This window comes from Herpailurus yagouaroundi, unplaced genomic scaffold, assembly GCF_014898765.1.
Source record: "Herpailurus yagouaroundi ecotype Mexico unplaced genomic scaffold, PumYag 184, whole genome shotgun sequence".
NCBI classification, from domain to species: domain Eukaryota; kingdom Metazoa; phylum Chordata; class Mammalia; order Carnivora; family Felidae; genus Herpailurus; species Herpailurus yagouaroundi.
The window spans coordinates 11,240,967-11,261,707 of record NW_024412415.1 but is presented as its reverse complement, the minus strand read 5'-3'; the positions used below and the strand labels follow the sequence as shown (position 1 = coordinate 11,261,707).

The 20,741-nt window shown below is 40.7% G+C and overlaps 1 protein-coding gene and 2 pseudogenes across 5 annotated transcripts in view; 1 reads left to right on the top strand and 2 right to left on the bottom strand.

The window, feature by feature from the left end:
• Window positions 1–20,741, bottom strand: part of TRIM69 (tripartite motif containing 69) — a 52,939-nt gene that overhangs the window by 27,462 nt on the left and 4,736 nt on the right. The gene's annotated exons all lie outside the window — the stretch shown is intronic.
• Window positions 4,578–5,317, bottom strand: LOC121041630 (cell division control protein 42 homolog; annotated as a pseudogene).
• LOC121041629 (G2/mitotic-specific cyclin-B1-like) lies at window positions 10,805–12,232 on the top strand (annotated as a pseudogene).

Genomic DNA, 20,741 nt, shown 5'->3' with positions numbered 1-20,741 from the left:
AGGAGGGCACCTTTTGGGATGAGCACTGGGTGTTGTATGGAAACCAATTTGACAATAAATTTCATATATAAATAAAAAAATAAAAATAAATAAATAAATAAATAAATAAATAAATAAATTAAAGGCTGTAACAAGAGATGAAGAAGGGCATTATATAATAATTACAGGGTCTATCCATCAGGAAGAGCTAACAATTATAAATGTCTATGCACCAAATACGGAAGCCCCCAAATATATAAAACAATTACTCACACACATAAGCAACCTTATTGATAAGAATGCAGTAATTGTAGAAGACTTTAATACCCCACTTACAGCAATGGATAGATCATCTAGACACAGGATCAATAAAGAAACAAGGGCCCTGAATGATACATTGGATCAGATGGACTTGACGGATATATTTAGAATTCTGCATCCCAAGGCAACAGAATATACTTTCTTCTCAAGTGCACATGGAACATTCTCCAAGATAGATCACATACTGGGTCACAAAACAGCCCTTCATAAGTATAAGAGAATTGAGATCATACCATGCACACTTTCAGACCACAATGGTATGAAACTTGAAATCAACCACAGGAAAAAGTCTGGAAAACCTCCAAAAGCAGGGAGGTTAAAGAACACCCTACTAAAGAATGAATGGGTCAACCAGGCAATTAGAGAAGAAATTAAAAAATACATGAAACAAATTAAAATGAAAATACAACAATCCAAATGCTTTGGGATGCAGCAAAGGCAATCCTGAGAGGAAAATACATTGCAATCCAGGCCTATCTCAAGAAATAAGAAAAATCCCAAATACAAAATCTAACAGCACACCTAAAGGAAATAGAAGCAGAACAGCAAAGACACCCCAAGCCCAGCAGAAGAAGACAAATAATAAAGATCAGAGCAGAAATAAACAATATGGAATTTAAAAAAACTGTAGAGCAGATCAATGAAACCAAGAGTTGGTGTTTTGAAAAAATAAACAAAATGGATAAACCTCTAGCCAGGCTTCTCAAAAAGAAAAAGGAGATGACCCAAATAGATAAAATCATGAATGAAAATGGAATTATTACAACCCGTCCTTCAGAAACACAAGCCATTATCAGGGAATACTATGAAAAATTATATGCCAACAAACTGGACAACCTCGAAGAAATGGACAAATTCCTAAGCACCCACACACTTCCAAAACTCAAACAGGAAGAAATAGAAAATTTGAACAGACCCATAACCAGCGAATAAATTGAATCAGTTATCAAAAATCTACCAACAAATAAGAGTCCAGGACCAGATGGCTTCCCTGGGGAATTCTACTAGACATTTAAAACATAGATAATACCTATCATTCTCAAGCTGTTCCAAAAAATAGAAAGGGAAGAAAAACTTCCAGACTCATTCTATGAAGCCAGCCTTACTTTGATTCCCAAACCAGACAGAGACCCAGCAAAAAAAGAGAACTACAGGCCAATATCCCTGATGAATATGAATGCAAAAATTCTCAATAAGATACTAGCAAATCGAATTCAACAGCATATAAAAAGAATTATTCACCATGATCAAGTGGGATTCATTCCTGGGCAGCAGGGCTGGTTCAACATTCGCAAATCAATAAATGTGATACATCACATTAATAAAAGAAAAGAACCATATGATCCTGTCAATCAATGCAGAAAAAGCATTTGACAAAATTCAACATCCTTTCTCCATAAAAATCCTCAAGAAAGTCGGGATAGAAGGAACATACTTAAACATCATAAAAGCCATTTATGAAAAGCCCATAGCTAATATCATCCTTGATGGGGAAAAACTGAGAGCTTTCCCCCTGAGATCAGGAACATGACAGGGATGTCCACTCTCACCCCTGTTGCTTAACATAGGGTTGGAAGTTCTAGCATCAACTATCAGACAATAAAAGGAAATCAAAGGCATCAAAATTGGCAAAGAGAAGTCAAGCTTTCACTTTTTGTAGATGACATGATATTATACATGGAAAACCCAATAGACTCCACCAAAAGTCCGCTAGAACAGATACATGAATTCAGCAAAGTTTCAGGATACAAAATCAATGTACAGAAATCATTTGCATTCTTATACACTAATAATGAAGCAACAGAAAGACAAATATAGAAACTGATCCCATTCACAATTGCACCAAGAATCATAAAATACCTAGGAATAAACCTAACCAAAGATGTAAAAGATCTGTATGCTGAAAACTATAGAAAGCTTATGAAGGAAATTGAAGAAGATACAAAGAAATGGAAAAACATTCCGTGTTCATGGATTGGTAGAATAAATATTGTTAAAATGTCAATACCACCCAAAGCAATCTACACATTCAATGCAATCCCAACCAAAACTGCACCAGCATTCTTCTCGAAGCTAGAACAAGCAATCCTAAAATTTGTATGGAACCACAAAAGACCCCAAATAGCCAAAGTAATATTGAAGAAGAAGACCAAAGTGGGAGGCATCACAATCCCAGACTTTAGCCCCTACTACAAAGCTGTCATCATCAAGACAGCATGGTATGGTTTTGGCACAAAAACAGACACATAGACCAATGGAATAGAATAGAGACTCCAGAATTGGTCCCACAAAAGTATGGCCAACTAATCTTTGACAAAGCAGGAAAGAATATCCAATGGAAAAAAGACAGTCTCTTTAACAAATGGTGCTGGGAGAACTGAACAGCAACATGCAGAAGAATGAAACTAGACCACTTTCTTACACCATACACAAAAATAAACTCAAAATGGATGAAGAACCTGAATGTGAGACAGGAAACCATCAAAACCCTAGAGGAGAATCAGGAAAAAACCTCTCTGACCTCAGCCGCAGCAATTTCTTACTTGACACATCTCCAAAGGCAAGGGAATTAAAAGCAAGAATGAACTATTGGGACCTCATGAAGATAAAAAGCTTCTGCACTGCAAAGGAAACAATCAACAAAACTAAAAGGCAACCGACAGAATGGGAAAAGGTATTTGCAAATGATATATCGGATAAAGGGCTAGTATCCAAAATCTATAAAGAACTCACCAAACTCCACACCCGAAAAACAAAGAATCCAGTGAAGAAATGGGCAGAAGATATGAATAGACACTTCTCTAAAGAAGACATCCATATGGCCAACAGGCACATGAAAAGATGCTCAATGTCACTCCTCATCAGGGAAATACAAATCAAAACCACACTGAGCTATCACCTCACACCAGTCAGAGTGGCCAAAATGAACAAATCAGGAGACTATAGATGCTGGAGAGGATGTGGAGAAACGGGAACCCTCTTTCACTATTGGTAGGAATGCAAACTGGTGCAGCCTCTCTGGAAAACAGTGTGGAGGTTCCTCAAAAAATTAAAAATAGATCTACCCTATGACCCAGCAATAGCACTGCTAGGAATTTACCCAAGGGATACAGGAGTACTGATGCATAGGGGCACTTGTACCCCAATGTTTATAGCAGCACTCTCAACAATAGCCAAATTATGGTAAGAGCCTAAATGTCCATCAGCTGATGAATGGATAAAGAAATTGTGGTTTATATACGCAATGGAATACTACTTGGCAATGAGAAAGAATGAAATATGGCCTTTTGTAGCAACGTGGATGGAACTGGAGAGTGTTATACCAATTGAAACAAGTCATACAGAGAAAGACAGATACCATGTATTTTCACTCTTGTGTGGATCCTGAGAAACCTAACAGAAGACCATGGGGGAGGGGAAGGGAAAAAAAAAAGTTAGAGAGGGAGAGAGCCAAACCATAAGAGACTCTTAAAAACTGAGAATAAACTGAGGGTTGATGGGGGGTGGGAGAGAGGGGAGGGTGGGTGATGGGTATTGAGGAGGGCACCTCTTGGGATGAGCACTGGATATTGTATCGAAATCAATTTGACAATAAACTTCATATTTAAAAAAAAGATAAGGGAAGAGAGTAATGAAAAATGTTATAACAAATTCAAGTACTGATAAACAGTATTATAGTCTCCACTTCAATGTTACTAACACATCACAAATTATACTGATATATAGAATAAGAATTTCATCATAAGTTAGTGTCAAATAAGAATCAATGTACAAGTATGTGTCCATATAACATTTAATAAACTAGCTTACCTGCCCTTAAAAAAAAAAGGGTAGAGAGAAAAGGCAACTTTCAAAAAGGAGTATGTTATTAAATGAGTTATTTACTATACTTCTTCCTAAGAGCACCAGGTGGGGGACAAGTGTTCTAAACTAGATCTAGGAAGTGGAATGTGGAGTCATTCTGTCCTCTTCCCCTTAAGGGCTGTAAAATGGTTACTGAATTTAAAAAACATGACTAAATGAAAACAAACCCCACACATACTCCTCCCCCCCAAAACAAAAACAAAAAAACCCTAAATGTCTCAGATTATTCTGCAGAGTGGATGGAGCCCTGGAAGCAGCTCCCAACAACCAAATTAGTCTTTTACAGAGTCATCACAAGCATGCTTTGCTTTTAAACAAAAAAAAATTTTTTTTTGAAACAACAAAACAAAAACTAGTACTAACCACTTTTCTAACAATACACAATTATTCAAATTAACTAGTAGTGAGAGGGGGAAGGGGACCATACCTATGGGCCTTGTCTCACACGAGTGCATGTGGGTAGGTGCAGGGTATTTGTCATTATTGCAAAAACGAATTTTAATTTTTAATCTTTAGTTTGATTTAACATTGCTTTTAGTACGATGCTGACACCAGCTGTGTGGAAAGGGCTCTGGAGATGTTCATAGCAGCACACACGTGTGGGTCTTCTTCGGTTCTGGAGGCTCCAGTGTAGCCAATATTGCTTCATCAAATACATTCTTTAGGCCTTTCTGTGTGAGTGCAGAACGCTGCACATACTTGACTGCCTTCAGGTCACGGGCCAGCTTTTCAGTAGTCTCTGGAGTGGTACGCTTCTGTTTGCTTTTGACAAGTTTCTCAATCGAAGAGGGGTCATCTCGGAGATCGATTTGGGTCCCAACAAGCAAGAAAGGAGCCTTCGGACAGTGGTGAGTTATCTTAGGCACCCAATTCTCCTTACATTTTCAAATGAGGATGGAGAGACCCCTGAAAAACAGACTAGAAATACATCTGTTTGTGGCTAACTCAGCGGTCGTAATCTGTCATAATCCTCTTGCCCTATAGTATCAAAAAGCCCGAGAGTATATGGCTCTCCACCAATCATACCTGTGATTGCATAGTTGTCAAAAACAGTCGGTACATACTCTGATGGTAATTTGCTGTGTAGGATATCAGGAGACATGTTTTAGCAAAGGCACCATTGGCCCACAACAACATACTTAATTGTCTGCATTGCTGAAACAGTTTTGTATCCACTTTAAATATTTCAAATTCAATTTTGTATCCACTTTAAATATTTCAAATTCAATTTTGTATCCACTTTAAATATTTCAAATTCAGTAATGACCTCTGCTTCTCCTCCAGGGTGTTGGCAGCACTCTCATTTATTGTATTCTTTAGCTCTGATTGGTTCTATCTATCTTTGATATTTTCCATCTCTTTGTTGAAGTTCTTACAGAGTTCATCCACTCTTCTTCTAAGTTCATTGAACATCTTTATGACCATTACCTTGAACTCTTTATCAGGTAGATTGCTTATCTCCATTTTGTTTAGTTCTCTTTCTGAGGTTTTATCTTGTTCTTTCATTGGAACATATTTCTTTGTCTTCTCATTTTGTCTGTCTGTTATCAGCTATACTTCCTATTCTTGAAGGTAGTAGTCTTATATAGAAGTCATCTTGTGGGGCCCAGAAATGCAGTCCCTACTGGTCAACAGAATCAGGCACTGCAGGGGTATTTCCTGTGTGGGCTGCATGTGCCCTCCTGTTGCTTGGGCTGCAACTGCTTTGAGCATGCTGGTGAGTGTGGCTGGTCCTGGGTGTAGCTGGCTGCAAGGCCTGGCTGTGACCGTTGCAGGTGTGTTGATGGGCAGGGCTGGCCCCCCTGCCTCCCAGGACCGGAGTCACTTTTCAAGGCACCAGTCCCAGCTGAGGCTACCTGCTTGGTGTGGTGATTGAGGGTGCAGCCACTTGGGGGGAACACCTGGTGAGGCAGATTGGGCATTGTGGGTCTGCAGGGGAACACAGGGACAGGCAGTTTGTACTAGCAAGGTTGATGGAGAGTGTCAGAACTGGCACCTGCCAGCATCAAGCCAACTAGGCTGAAGGAGGGCAAGAAAAATGGTGCCTTCTGTGCTTCTGTTCCTGGACAAGGTTCCTACAGATCCTTGCCCTGTGAGCACACACCTAAAATTAATCAATAAATATCCTTCACGTATACACCACATGATTTTCAAACAGCTATCTCTGTGCTGGGTCTTGGAGCAAGAGAGATTGTTTGTGGGCCCTTTAAGAGTGGAGTTTCAGTTTCCTATAACCCTCCAACTCTCCCAGAGTTAAGCCCCATTTACTTTCAAAGCCAGATGTTATGGGGACTTATCTCCCCAGTGCAGATTCACAGGGTGCCCGATATGGGACTTGAACCCCTCACTTCTCTGGAAGGACTTCAGTGCCCATGTTATCCTTCTTCCTTGCAGGTCACCACACCAGCGTTTGGTTTCCAACCAGACTGCATCACTTTCCCTCCTGCCCTTCTCAGTGTGGCTCTTTAATTATATCTTTGGCTGCTAGTCTCCAGGTCATTCTCTGAGAGAGTTGCTCTATATGTGCTTGCAGCCTTGATATGTCCATGGAAGTTGGTGGGCTCAGGATTTTCCTACTCTGTGATCTTTCCCTCCAATCCCAAAGTAATACATTAAATTTTTTTTAACATTCATTCGTTTTTGAGAGACAGGGAGAGACAGAGTACAAGCTGAGGAGGGGCAGAGAGAAAGGGAGACACAGAATCCAAAGCAGGCTCCAGGCTCTGAGCTGTCAGCACAGAGCCTGATGCAGGGCTCAAACCCACAAACCACAAGGTCATGACCTGAGCCAAAGTTGGATGCCTAACCAACTGAGCCACCCAGGCAGCCCCAAAGTAATACATCTTAAATCACAGAATTTCAGACTTGTATATGCAAAATTTCTTTTACATGTTGCTTTCCTGGCTCTGCTCTAATCATATCACCTACGTGACCACCTCTGTCTATGTATGACTATGTACCCAAAAGGAAGTTGTAAAAAACAAACAGAAAAAAAAAAAGAAGTGAGAAGGTTAGGAAATATTATTTTCCAAAAGAGAAGCAATTGTAGAGAAGCAACACATCATTTCTGAATGATTTCCATAATCCATTCTTTTTATAATCAAGCAGACATCTCAAGCCAGCAAATCTACTCTTATTTATTCTAGATAGACTTGGGTGTCCAAGTTGGAACTCAATGAACCAAGCAGGTGCTATAATTACCTAGTATTTCCCACCTTTCATTTTGAGAAGAGTACTCAGGAAAAAAATTATTTTTTTCTCTGTAGTTCTAAACACTTTTGGGATTTTGGTTTTGGGACTCAGTAGAGGCTCTAGATAAGACTTTAAGAACATCAATCAGTATGGGGTACCTGAGTGGCTCAATTGGTTAAGTGTCCAGCTTTAGCTGGGTCATGATCTCACAGTTCATGAGTTCAAGCCCTGCATCGGGCTTTCTGAGGTCAGCGTGGAGCCTGCTTTGATCCTCTGTCTCCCTCTCTCTCTACCCCTCCCCTGAACGCTCTCTCTCTCTCTCTCTCTCTCTCTCTCTCAAAATAAGTAAACATTAAAGAAAAATCAGTGAAACAGGAGTAGTCAGGAAAAGGATTAAACTGGAAAAGGAGCCCAACCCTTTCTATTGATTGAAATGGTAACCATCACACACTTTTCTACAGAGTAATGTTGCAATGAGCCCTTAGCAGCTGCTAGATTCATTTTATTTTCTCACCTACACCAAATACGCTTAATCCCCAACTTTTAATTTTAAGTACTAAATTGAGTTTAGTACTTAAAATTGAAAAAATTGAATTCAGGACTGACGTCACTAAGTTCTCCAGGGAGAACTCCACAAACAACTATTGAACTTGCAAAACTGTTCAAGCCCCACATCCGGCTCTGTGCTGACAGCTTGCTCAGAGCCTGGAGCCTGTTTCAGATTCTGTGTCTCCTTTCTCTGCCCCTCCCACACTCATGCTCTGTCTCTGTGTCTCAAAAATAAATAAATGTTAAAAACAATTTTTAAAAATATTTTGGGGGGCGCCTGGGTGGCGCAGTCGGTTGGGCGTCCGACTTCAGCCAGGTCACAATCTCGCGGTCCGTGAGTTCGAGCCCCGCGTCGGGCTCTGGGCTGATGGCTCAGAGCCTGGAGCCTGTTTCTGATTCTGTGTCTCCCTCTCTCTCTGCCCCTCCCCCGTTCATGCTCTGTCTCTCTCTGTCCCAAAAATAAATAAACGTTGAAAAAAAAAAAATTAAAAAAAAAATATTTTGGAACTAGATGGAGGCAATAGTTACAGAATATTGTGAATATGCTAAGTGTCACTCACTGAATTGTACACTTTCAAATGGTTAATTTTGTCATGTAAATTTTTCCTCAATTTAAAAAAATTGAAGCCATAACTGATTCCAGAGCCAAAATTTTTATACTGAACAGTATCCTATCTTGTTGAATGCTATATTATAACTACTATTTCATGTGTAACCACAAGAAATGCCTTCGATCTCAATTCCTAAGAGTCTGATGAGGTAAGTATTCAATAATGCTAGCTCTGTCCTAATGCCCATACTTGCTAAGGCATTAAAATGCGTAAACTAGAGAGAGGCTCTGCCCATAAGCTGCTCACGTCTGGGTCTCCACTAACATTTATAGGTGAGGATAAAGTACAACTAGAAGCCCCTGGCCCATTCTTCTTTTCACTTCTCAGGGAACCCCTTACCCTGTCCCATATACCTCATAATCACATGTGTGGAAAGCCCAGTCCACACAACCAAGCTCCATACACACACACACACACACACACACACACACACACACACACACCAACACACAGGTGCCCTTTGGGCACACAGCTGCCTGTGGGAGCTATGGAGGCCCTAGAAGTGGGCTCAGAATCTTTTGGGCAGAGAATTTTGGAGTCCTGGATACACGGTATGTGATTCAAAGTAGGAGAGGGCATAAGCTCCTTAGTTTCATGGGCTCCTTGTCTTGTGAAGAGGAACATTGCTGGAGAAGGTTCAGACTAGGAGCCTCAAAGTAAGGCCCAGGAAAGGACCAGTACTGCCCAGGTCTAGGTGGGTACTGTTTTTCTGTTCCATTCCACTCATCTATATCCTATCTTACCAGCCATGGGTTGGGCCTGTCGGTGCAAGGAGGGGCTCTAGTTTCATCTCACAGGCCACATCTTTACCAGAATTGAATTCCTGGGGTCTCAGGTGCCCAGTGGGGCTTGTCTCACTAACTGTGGGAGGACATAGTTATAACTATTGACTGCTCAGATTTCAGAATTCTGGGCTCTGCTTCCTATGAAGTTTTCTACCAGAAGTCCTAAAATGACCTTGCCGACCCCAGACTTTCAAATACAAGCACCCATTGCTCCCAGCATGTACCATGGCCAGCTCTGTGTATTCTTACTCTTTCCTAAATAAATGCTAAAGCTGAAAGGCTATGATTCAGGAGCATTAAAATGGGGACTGAGATGAGACCTCCTCAATGTAGGATGATAATGTGCATGATGAAGATAAGAATGTTTTAGGGGAGCATAATGGATGGGTCCCTGGCACTTGACTAGGGGGTTGGTCAAGGGAAACATCTAGGATCTCTAAGATGGGACTTGAAAGATTATACCTTAGACAGACAAAAGTGAGGAAGATTATTATGGGAGAAAAAAATGTTAAATGTATATATACTATTTTTCAACTTGTATATTATGTCCTCTGAAGGATGAAAAACTTAAATATACACGGAAGATTTTATCTGAGGCAGAATCCCTGAGGATTGGCCCATGAGTTATGTCCCATGCTCTTGAAAGGGAAACTAGAACTCAGAACTTGCTGTGATACTCAAGTTAGTGGTAGAATCAAAGGAATCCAAAGAATTCTAGAACCAGAGTTCTCTCCATCTGCTGTACACCCCCTCGAAAATTTGAGTATCCAGAACTGCTTTCTCATTTTTAGCCCCTCATTCCCAGTTAGAAGTTTGTATTTACTTTTATCTGTGGATTTAGTTTCACTCATATTCATATCTATTCTTGTCAGGGGAACATGGGTAAAAACTCTTTAACTCATCATCAAATTCCATTCATTGATGACTCGTTTCTGTTGCTCTCTTCCCATACCTAGATTTTCACCTCTTTTGGTCCAAGTGCTTTGGCTTATGTTCCTAGGCCTTTGTTCCCTAGTTTCACACTCCACCTATGTTCCCTATCCCTGACACTTGATCTCTCCAAACTTGGATCTTGCCTGCTTGGACCTAATATAACCATTTTCTCTTTGAATATTAGCTCTCCACCATTCTCTCCAGTCTCTTTTTCTGAAACTTCTATCAAACATTGGAGCTTCTTACTTAGCCTCCATTCCTCTTAATTTCCTTTTCTTACTTTCCGACATTTTCTAGCTTTCTGTGCTTTGCTCTGGACATTTTCTCCCATTCTTTTTTATAGGTGCTGTTTATTTTTTGTTTCTTTAAACATCTTTGAATAAGGTGAGTTTTTCCAAAATCAGCTATTTATATGAAATTTGCAAGAGGTTGGGGACAGGGCCATATTTGAGGCTATTTTCTTTATGAAACAATGTGTGTATGAGTTTGTATAGCCCTTACTTTCCCCCATGATCAGCACTGCAGAGTTGCTTACAATGCAGTCTGTCCCCTCCACTCTTCCTCACCAACAGACTGCTTTCCATAAATATGGCTTATTTGTCTTTGTTCAATTTCACCTTCCTATATTTCCAGTTTTGGTGACAAAAGGGTATTTAAAAGCTCCTGCTTTAGCCTACTTGCCTGTTCTCATTGTTCCCTACAAGTGCTTGTGGATCTTGGCACTTCCTTTGGAGAGCTGTATCACTCTTGTTTTGTACAAAATCTACATTCCTAAGCATCCATTATCACATGCTTGGTAACAAAGTCAGTGAACAGCCACAAGCCAAATTGCCTCTGAAAAAGGAAGCAAAAACTTTGGCTCCTGGAAAAGTTATTGCTAAAAAAATATCAAAACTTCAAAGCACCTGAGCCTGTGTCTGTACCTGTGCCACAACCAGAGCCAGAACATGAGCCTGTTAAAGAAGAAAAACTTTCTCCGGAGCCTATTTTGGTTGATACTCCATCTCCAAGCCCAATGGAAACGTCTGGATGTGCTCCTGCAGAAGAATATCTGTGTCAGGCTCTCTCTGATGTAATTCTTACAGTGAATGATGTGGATACAGAAGATGGAGCTGATCCAAACCTTTGTAGTGAATATGTGAAAGATATTTATGCTTATCTGAGACAACTTGAGGAAGAGCAAGCAGTAAGACCAAAATACCTACTGCGTCGTGAAGTCATTGGAAACATGAGAGCCATCCTAATTGGCTAGTGCAGGTTCAAATGAAATTCAGGTTACTGCAGGAGACCATGTACATGACTGTTTCCCTTATTGATCGGCTCATGCAGAATAATTGTGTACCCAAGAAGATGATGTAGCTGGTTGGTGTCACTGCCATGTTTATTGCAAGTAAATACGAAGAAATGTACCCTCCAGAAATTGGTAACTTTGCCTTTGTGACTGACGACTCTTACACCAAGCACCAAATCAGACAGATGGAAATGAAGATTCTAAGATCTTTACATTTTGGTCTGGGCCGCCCTCTACCCCTGCATTTCCTTCGGAGAGCATCTAAGATTGGAGAGGTTGGTGTTGAGCAATATACTTTGGCCAAATACCTGATGGAACTAACTATGCTGGATTACGATATGGTACACTTTCCTCCTTCTCAGATTGTGGCAGGAACTTTTTGCCTGGCACTAAAAATTCTCGACAATGGTGAATGGACACCAACTTGACAGCATTACCTGTCATACACTGAAGAATCCCTTCTAAATATTATGCAACACCTGACTAAGAATATAGTCATGGTGAATCGTGGGCTTACAAAGCACATGACTATCAAGAACAAGTATGCCACATCTAAGCATGCTAAGATCAGCACTCTAGCACAACTAAATTCTGCACTAGTTCAAGATTTAGCCAAGGCTGTGACGAAGGTTTAACTTGTAAACATGAGTTGGAGTACTATAATAACTACAAATAAAATTGGCACCATGTGCCATCTGTACATATTATATGTTACGTTTATTTACTTTTAATAAAGTTTGTGGTACTTTTTATTTCTTATACCTTAACTCATTTGAATGTGGCTACTTCCTACTCAAAGGTAACCAAAAAAGGTGTGTTAAAGATATGATGGGGAATATAAAAAGTGCTTTCAGTTTATTGGGACCCAGCACATATATATAATTGTTACTTGTGTGGTTCTTGTTTTATGTACCTGGGTTTGCATTCTTGTATTTACTGTGGTCATAAAGGCATTTAAAGCTGTTCTCTAGGCATACTGCATGTAAGCCCAATTATCTTGGAGAATATGCTGCCTTATTCTGTCAAAGGTCTGCCACCTTACCCCTAGTCCTCCTGTTTTCTGTTTCTTCTGGAAAAAAAAAAAAGGAAGCATACTTCCTCAAAGGGTTGTGGTCTAGGCTTACAGATGTCTCTAGTTGTATTGCAAATAGAGTTGGTCTAGTTTTCATTCTCCTTGTAGTTTTGAGTTAAAGAAGGATGAGTTTCTGAGCAAAAAAGAAATAAAACCACTATTTTTATTCTACCATTTGAAAACCTAAACTTAAATTGTTTTTGGCACGTTAACCAACATTTCTATGTATTTGGTTGGGGGAGGGGAGATAGAGATATTTCAGTATGTCCTTCATACACCACCTTGACCAGTGGTAATCAGTGCACATGTCTGTCCCCAAAGATTACAAGTTGAATTTCTCTCCAGCCCACAGGAATGGAGACTCAAAGTCAATATTAAGCAGTGTTATGGAAAGGGTTATGCACTATTCTTTGCATACTTGGATTTTTAAACCAAGATGCATCCCCAATACCTACTAGATGTGTTAATTGTAGTTGCTGACATTCCTATAGTCCATGCTAAAGGTCAAGACTACATTCATCATGTGGCCTTTACTCTCTCTCCCAAGCCACAGGTAAATAAAATACAGGTAGGATTCTGACCCATTTCATAGGCTGTTCAACAACCCAAGGTGTGACCTAATGGAAAAGATGATCTGGGCAAAATAGAACCTCTTGCGAATTTAACTTTGGAAATAAAATCAGGAAATTGGCAGTTGAAGCAAATCCTAAAAATTTGAAACATGAAAGGTCATGGCATGAAGACTCATAAAGGAAACAGAATCTAGGAGCTAAATTTTATTTACTTATTTTAAGTTTACTTATTTTGAGAGAGAGAGCATGAGCAGGGGAGGGGCAGAGAGAAAGAATCCAAGTAGCTGTTGTCAGCATGGGGCCCGACATGGGGCTCAATCTCCCAAACTATGAGATCATGACCTGAGCCAAAATCAAGAGCCAGACCCTTAACCATCTGAACCACCCAGGTGCCCCAGGAGCTAAATTTTAAGTAGAAGACATGGAGAGATGTGGGGTGGAGTCAGTAAGCTCTTAGAGACAAGAATTATAGAGAGAAACAAATGTGGAGAGTAACTGTGTTACATTAACCACAGCACTGTTATAGGACTCTTCTTGGATTCGTATGCCTACACAATGCCTTGCTATAGTAGGGGCTCAGCAAAAGAGTTGGAGTCATGGATGTTTATCCTCATGGTCAGTGTGGTTACCTCTTGGTTACCTCTTACTTAAAATAACTTCTCTGAATCTCTGCTCTTGTAACAAACTCTCTACCCCAGCATGCTATAAAAACTGTTTTCTGAAAGCTTGCCATGGAGTTTGCTAAACACTCATTTAATGACCTACTCTCAATCTTCATCCTTCTTAACTTACTGGGTTAAGAAATTAACCCAGTTAAAATTCTGTGATATGATTCTGTTCTAATTCTTCTTTCTCTGACCACTCCTCCGCCTTGGTTGGTTTCTCTTCCTCTTTCCACTTTCTTAAGTGTAAACAATCACTATGGTCTATCTTCAGCTCTCTTCTAGCTCTGTACTCTCTTCTTCCCAAGGAAGCCATTCATTCCAAACTTTGTGTACAACTGCTATAAAGGTGAGCCCCCCAAATCTGTATCTCTGAGCCCATATCTTTGAGCTCACAACAGGGTCCCTGAAACTAAATAAGCCTGAAACATAACTCCTCTTTCTCCCTAATCAGTTCCTGCTCTTGGCTTCCCTATTTCTGTTGCACCACCAATATCCCAGTTTTGAAATATGAGTCATCTTTGGGTGTTCTCTTTTTTCCCCCATCATCTAATCAATTATAAAGTCTAGTTAATAATAATAGAACTAATAATAATTGCTAACCCTTCCCTGCCTCAAATATCTTCTTTTGCTTTCCATAGCATACCAAAATAAGTTATGTGGTGTTTTTATTTTTATTAAAAAGGCAGATTTCAGAATTCTCTACATGTTGCAAACTCATATTTCTAGTCTTATCTCCCATGGTTTTGTTGTACAGTAAAATTTTTTAATTTACCATCCTTTCATATATTAATGATTCATTTAAGTTCCATTAACCATTAGATAACAAAAAAAGTTTTTAGGTTTATTCCCTTTTTTTGTACTAGACTGAGTGGGCAATTCTATGGAAATAAAGAGGAAAAAATCTGTTATTCTCCACCCTCTCAGTATGGGCTTAGAAGACAAAACTCATAAAAATATGCCCCTCAGGGAATATGCAAGCAAAAACAACATTGCATTTTAAGCTAATCAGTCTGTCTGGAAAACTTAAAATTAGATGCATTCTGAATATGATAGAACTTGTGGGAGAACCTGGCCAGTTGGCAATTTAAGAGAAAGATTGTCTCTACCAGAGCTAGTTTTTAATCCTAGTGAATGCAGTATCTTTTGGAAATGGATGCCATTTAGGAATTTTTATTCCATGTGTTTTAAAAATACATTTAGAGATTTCTTGAAGATGGCGGCGTAGGAGGACGCTGGGCTCACCGCGCGTCCTGCTGATCACTTACATTCCACCTACACCTGCCTAAATAACCCAGAAAACCACCAGAGGATTAGCAGAACTGAGTCGCCGGAGCCAAGCGCAGACGAGAGGCCCACGGAAGAGGGTAGGAAGGGCGGCGAGGCGGTGCGCGCTCCACGGACCGGCGGGAGGGAGCCGGGGCGGAGGGGCGGCTCGCCGGCCAAGCAGAGCCCCCGAGTCTGGCTTGCAAAAAGCGGAGGGGCCTGAGGGACTGTGTTCCGACAGCAAGCGCGACTTAGCGGCTGGGAGGTCATAAGTTAACAGCTCTGCTCAGAAAGCGGGAAGGCTGGAGGACAAAGGGAAGGAGAGCTGCTGAGCCCCCGGACGACAGAGCTCAGTTTGGTGGGGAACAAAGGCGCTCGCCAGCGCCATCTTCCCCGCCCATCCCCCAGCCAAAATCCCAAAGAGAACCAGTTCCTGCCAGGGAACTTGCTCGCTCCGCGCAAACACCCAACTCTGCGCGTCTGCGGAGCCAAACCTCCGGCAGCGGATCTGACTCCCTGCTGCTGCCACAGGGCCCCTCCTGAAGTGGATCACCTAAGGAGAAGCAAGCTAAGCCTGCCCCTCCTGCACCTGTGCACCTTGCCTACCCACCCCAGCTAAGACGCCAGATCCCCAGCATCACAAGCCTGGCAGTGTGCAAGTAGCCCAGACAGGCCACCCCACCCCACAGTGAATCCCGCCCCTAGGAGAGGGGAAGAGAAGGCACGCACCAGTCTGACTGTGGCCCCAGCGGTGGGCTGGGGGCAGACATCAGGTCTGACTGCGGCTCCGCCCACCAACTCCAGTTATACACCACAGCACAGGGGAAGTGCCCTGCAGGTCCTCACCACGCCAGGGACTATCCAAAATGACCAAGCGGAAGAATTCCCCTCAGAAGAATCTCCAGGAAATAACAACAGCTAACGAGCTGATCAAAAAGGATTTAAATAATATAACAGAAAGTGAATTTAGAATAATAGTCATAAAATTAATCGCTGGGCTTGAAAACAGTATAGCTGACAGCAGAGAATCTCTTGCTACAGAGATCAAGGGACTAAGGAACAGTCACGAGGAGCTGAAAAATGCTTTAAGTGAAATGCATAACAAAATGGAAACCACCACAGCTCGGATTGAAGAGGCAGAGGAGAGAATAGGTGAACTAGAAGATAAAGTTATGGAAAAAGAGGAAGCTGAGAAAAAGAGAGATAAAAAAATCCAGGAGTATGAGGGGAAAATTAGAGAACTAAGTGATACACTAAAAAGAAATAATATACGCATAATTGGTATCCCAGAGGAGGAAGAGAGAGGGAAAGGTGCTGAAGGGGTACTTGAAGAAATCATAGCTGAGAACTTCCCTGAAGTGGGGAAGGAAAAAGGCATTGAAATCCAAGAGGCACAGAGAACTCCCTTCAGACGTCACTTGAATCGATCTTCTGCACGACATATCATAGTGAAACTGGCAAAATACAAGGATAAAGAGAAAATTCTGAAAGCAGCAAGGGGTAAACGTGCCCTCACATATAAAGGGAGACCTATAAGACTCGTGACTGATCTCTCTTTTGAAACTTGGCAGGCCAGAAAGAGTTGGCACGAGATTTTCAGTTTGCTAGACAGAAAAAATATGCAGCCGAGAATCCTTTATCCAGCAAGCCTGTCATTTAGAATAGAAGGAGAGATAAAGGTCTTCCCAAACAAACAAAAACTGAAGGAATTTGTCACCACTAAACCAGCCCTACAAGAGATCCTAAGGGGGACCCTGTGAGACAAAGTACCAGAGACATCACTACAAGCATAAAACATACAGACATCACAATGACTCTAAACCCATATCTTTCTATAATAACACTGAATGTAAATGGATTAAATGCGCCAACCAAAAGACATAGGGTATCAGAATGGATAAAAAAACAAGACCCATCTATTTGCTGTCTACAAGAGACTCATTTTAGACCTGAGGACACCTTTCGATTGAGAGTGAGGGGATGGAGAACTATTTATCATGCTACTGGAAGCCAAAAGAAAGCTGGAGTAGCCATACTTATATCAGACAAACTAGACTTTAAATTAAAGGCTGTAACAAGAGATGAAGAAGGACATTATATAATAGTGACAGGGTCTATCCATCAGGAAGAGCTAACAATTATAAATGTCTATGCGCCGAATACCGGAGCGCCCAAATATATAAAACAATTACTCATAAACACAAGCAACCTTATTGATAAGAATGTGGTAATTGCAGGGGACTTTAACACCCCACTTACAGAAATGGATAGATCATCTAGACACACGGTCAATAAAGAAACAAGGGCCCTGAATGAGACATTGGATCAGATGGACTTGACAGATCTATTTAGAACTCTGCATCCCAAAGCAACAGAATATACTTTCTTCTCGAGTACACATGGAACATTCTCCAAGATAGATCATATACTGGGTCACAAAACAGCCCTTCATAAGTTTACAAGAATTGAAATCATACCATGCATACTTTCAGACCACAATGCTATGAAGCTTGAAATCAACCACAGAAAAAAGTCTGGAAAACCTCCAAAAGCATGGAGGTTAAAGAACACCCTACTAACGAATGAGTGGGTCAACCAGGCAATTAGAGAAGAAATTAAAAAATATATGGAAACAAACGAAAATGAAAATACAACAATCCAAATGCTTTGGGACGCAGCGAAGGCAGTCCTGAGAGGAAAATACATTGCAATCCAGGCCTATCTCCAGAAACAAGAAAAATCCCAAATACAAAATCTAACAGCACACCTAAAGGAAATAGAAGCAGAACAGCAAAGGCAGCCTAAACCCAGCAGAAGAAGAGAAATAATAAAGATCAGAGCAGAAATAAACAATATAGAATCTAAAAAAACTGTAGAGCAGATCAACGAAACCAAGAGTTGGTTTTTTGAAAAAATAAACAAAATTGACAAACCTCTAGCCAGTCTTCTCAAAAAGAAACGGGAGATGACCCAAATAGATAAAATCATGAATGAAAATGGAATGATTACAACCAATCCCTCAGAGATACAAACAATTATCAGGGAATACTATGAAAAATTATATGGCAACAAATTGGACAACCTGGAAGAAATGGACAAATTCCTGAACACCCACACTCTTCCAAAACTCAATCAGGAGGAAATAGAAAGCTTGAACAGACCCATCACCAGCGAAGAAATTGAATCGGTTATCAAAAATCTCCCAACAAATAAGAGTCCAGGACCAGATGGCTTCCCAGGGGAGTTCTACCAGACGTTTAAAGCAGAGATAATACCTATCCTTCTCAAGCTATTCCAAGAAATAGAAAGGGAAGGAAAACTTCCAGACTCATTCTATGAAGCCAGTATTACTTTGATTCCTAAACCAGACAGAGACCCAGTAAAAAAAGAGAACTACAGGCCAATATCCCTGATGAATATGGATGCCAAAATTCTCAATAAGATACTAGCAAATCGAATTCAACGGCATATAAAAAGAATTGTTCACCATGATCAAGTGGGATTCATTCCTGGGATGCAGGGCTGGTTCAACATTCGCAAATCAATCAACGTGATACATCACATTAACAAAAAAAAAGAGAAGAACCATATGATCCTGTCAATCGATGCAGAAAAGGCCTTTGACAAAATCCAGCACCCTTTCTTAATAAAAACCCTTGAGAAAGTCGGGATAGAAGGAACATACTTAAAGATCATAAAAGCCATTTATGAAAAGCCCACAGCTCACATCATCCTCAACGGGGAAAAACTGAGAGCTTTTTCCCTGAGATCAGGAACACGACAGGGATGCCCACTCTCACCGCTGTTGTTTAACATAGTGCTGGAAGTTCTAGCATCAGCAATCAGACAACAAAAGGAAATCAAAGGCATCAAAATTGGCAAAGATGAAGTCAAGCTTTCGCTTTTTGCAGATGACATGATATTATACATGGAAAATCCGACAGACTCCACCAAAAGTCTGCTAGAACTGATACATGAATTCAGCAAAGTTGCAGGATACAAAATCAATGTACAGAAATCAGTTGCATTCTTACACACTAACAATGAAGTAACAGAAAGACAAATAAGGAAACTGATCCCATTCACAATTGCACCAAGAAGCATAAAATACCTAGGAATAAATCTAACCAAAGATGTAAAGGATCTGTATGCTGAAAACTATAGAAAGCTTATGAAGGTAATTGAAGAAGATTTAAAGAAATGGAAAGACATTCCCTGCTCATGGATTGGAAGAATAAATATTGTCAAAATGTCAATACTACCCAAAGCTATCTACACATTCAATGCAATCCCAATCAAAATTGCACCAGCATTCTTCTCGAAACTAGAACAAGCAATCCTAAAATTCATATGGAACCACAAAAGGCCCCGAATAGCCAAAGTAATTTTGAAGAAGACCAAAGCAGGAGGCATCACAATCCCAGACTTTAGCCTCTACTACAAAGCTGTCATCATCAAGACAGCATGGTATTGGCACAAAAACAGACACATAGACCAATGGAATAGAATAGAAACCCCAGAACTAGACCCACAAACGTATGGCCAACTCATCTTTGACAAAGCAGGAAAGAACATCCAATGGAAAACAGACAGTCTCTTTAACAAATGGTGCTGGGAGAACTGGACAGCAACATGCAGAAGGTTGAAACTAGACCACTTTCTCACACCATTCACAAAAATAAACTCAAAATGGATAAAGGACCTGAATGTGAGACAGGAAACCATCAAAACCCTAGAGGAGAAAGCAGGAAAAGACCTCTCTGACCTCAGCCGTAGCAATCTCTTACTCGACACATCCCCAAAGGCAAGGGAATTAAAAGCAAAAGTGAATTACTGGGACCTTATGAAGATAAAAAGCTTCTGCACAGCAAAGGAAACAACCAACAAAACTAAAAGGCAACCAACGGAATGGGAAAAGATATTTGCAAATGACATATCGGACAAAGGGCTAGTATCCAAAATCTATAAAGAGCTCACCAAACTCCACACCCGAAAAGCAAATAACCCAGTGAAGAAATGGGCAGAAAACATGAATAGACACTTCTCTAAAGAAGACATCCGGATGGCCAACAGGCACATGAAAAGATGTTCAGCGTCGCTCCTTATCAGGGAAATACAAATCAAAACCACACTCAGATATCACCTCACGCCAGTCAGAGTGGCCAAAATGAACAAATCAGGAGACTATAGATGCTGGAGAGGATGTAGAGAAACGGGAACCCTCTTGCACTGTTGGTGGGAATGCAAATTGGTGCAGCCACTCTGGAAAGCAGTGTGGAGGTTCCTCAGAAAATTAAAAATAGACCTACCCTATGACCCAGCAATAGCACTGCTAGGAATTTATCCAAGGGACACAGGAGTACTGATGCATAGGGGCACTTGTACCCCAATGTTCATAGCAGCACTCTCAACAATAGCCAAATTATGGAAAGAGCCTAAATGTCCATCAACTGATGAATGGATAAAGAAATTGTGGTTTATATACACAATGGAATACTACGTGGCAATGAGAAAAAATGAACTATGGCCTTTTGTAGGAACGTGGATGGAACTGGAGAGTGTGATGCTAAGTGAAATAAGCCATACAGAGAAAGACAGATACCATATGGTTTCACTCTTATGTGGATCCTGAGAAACTGAACAG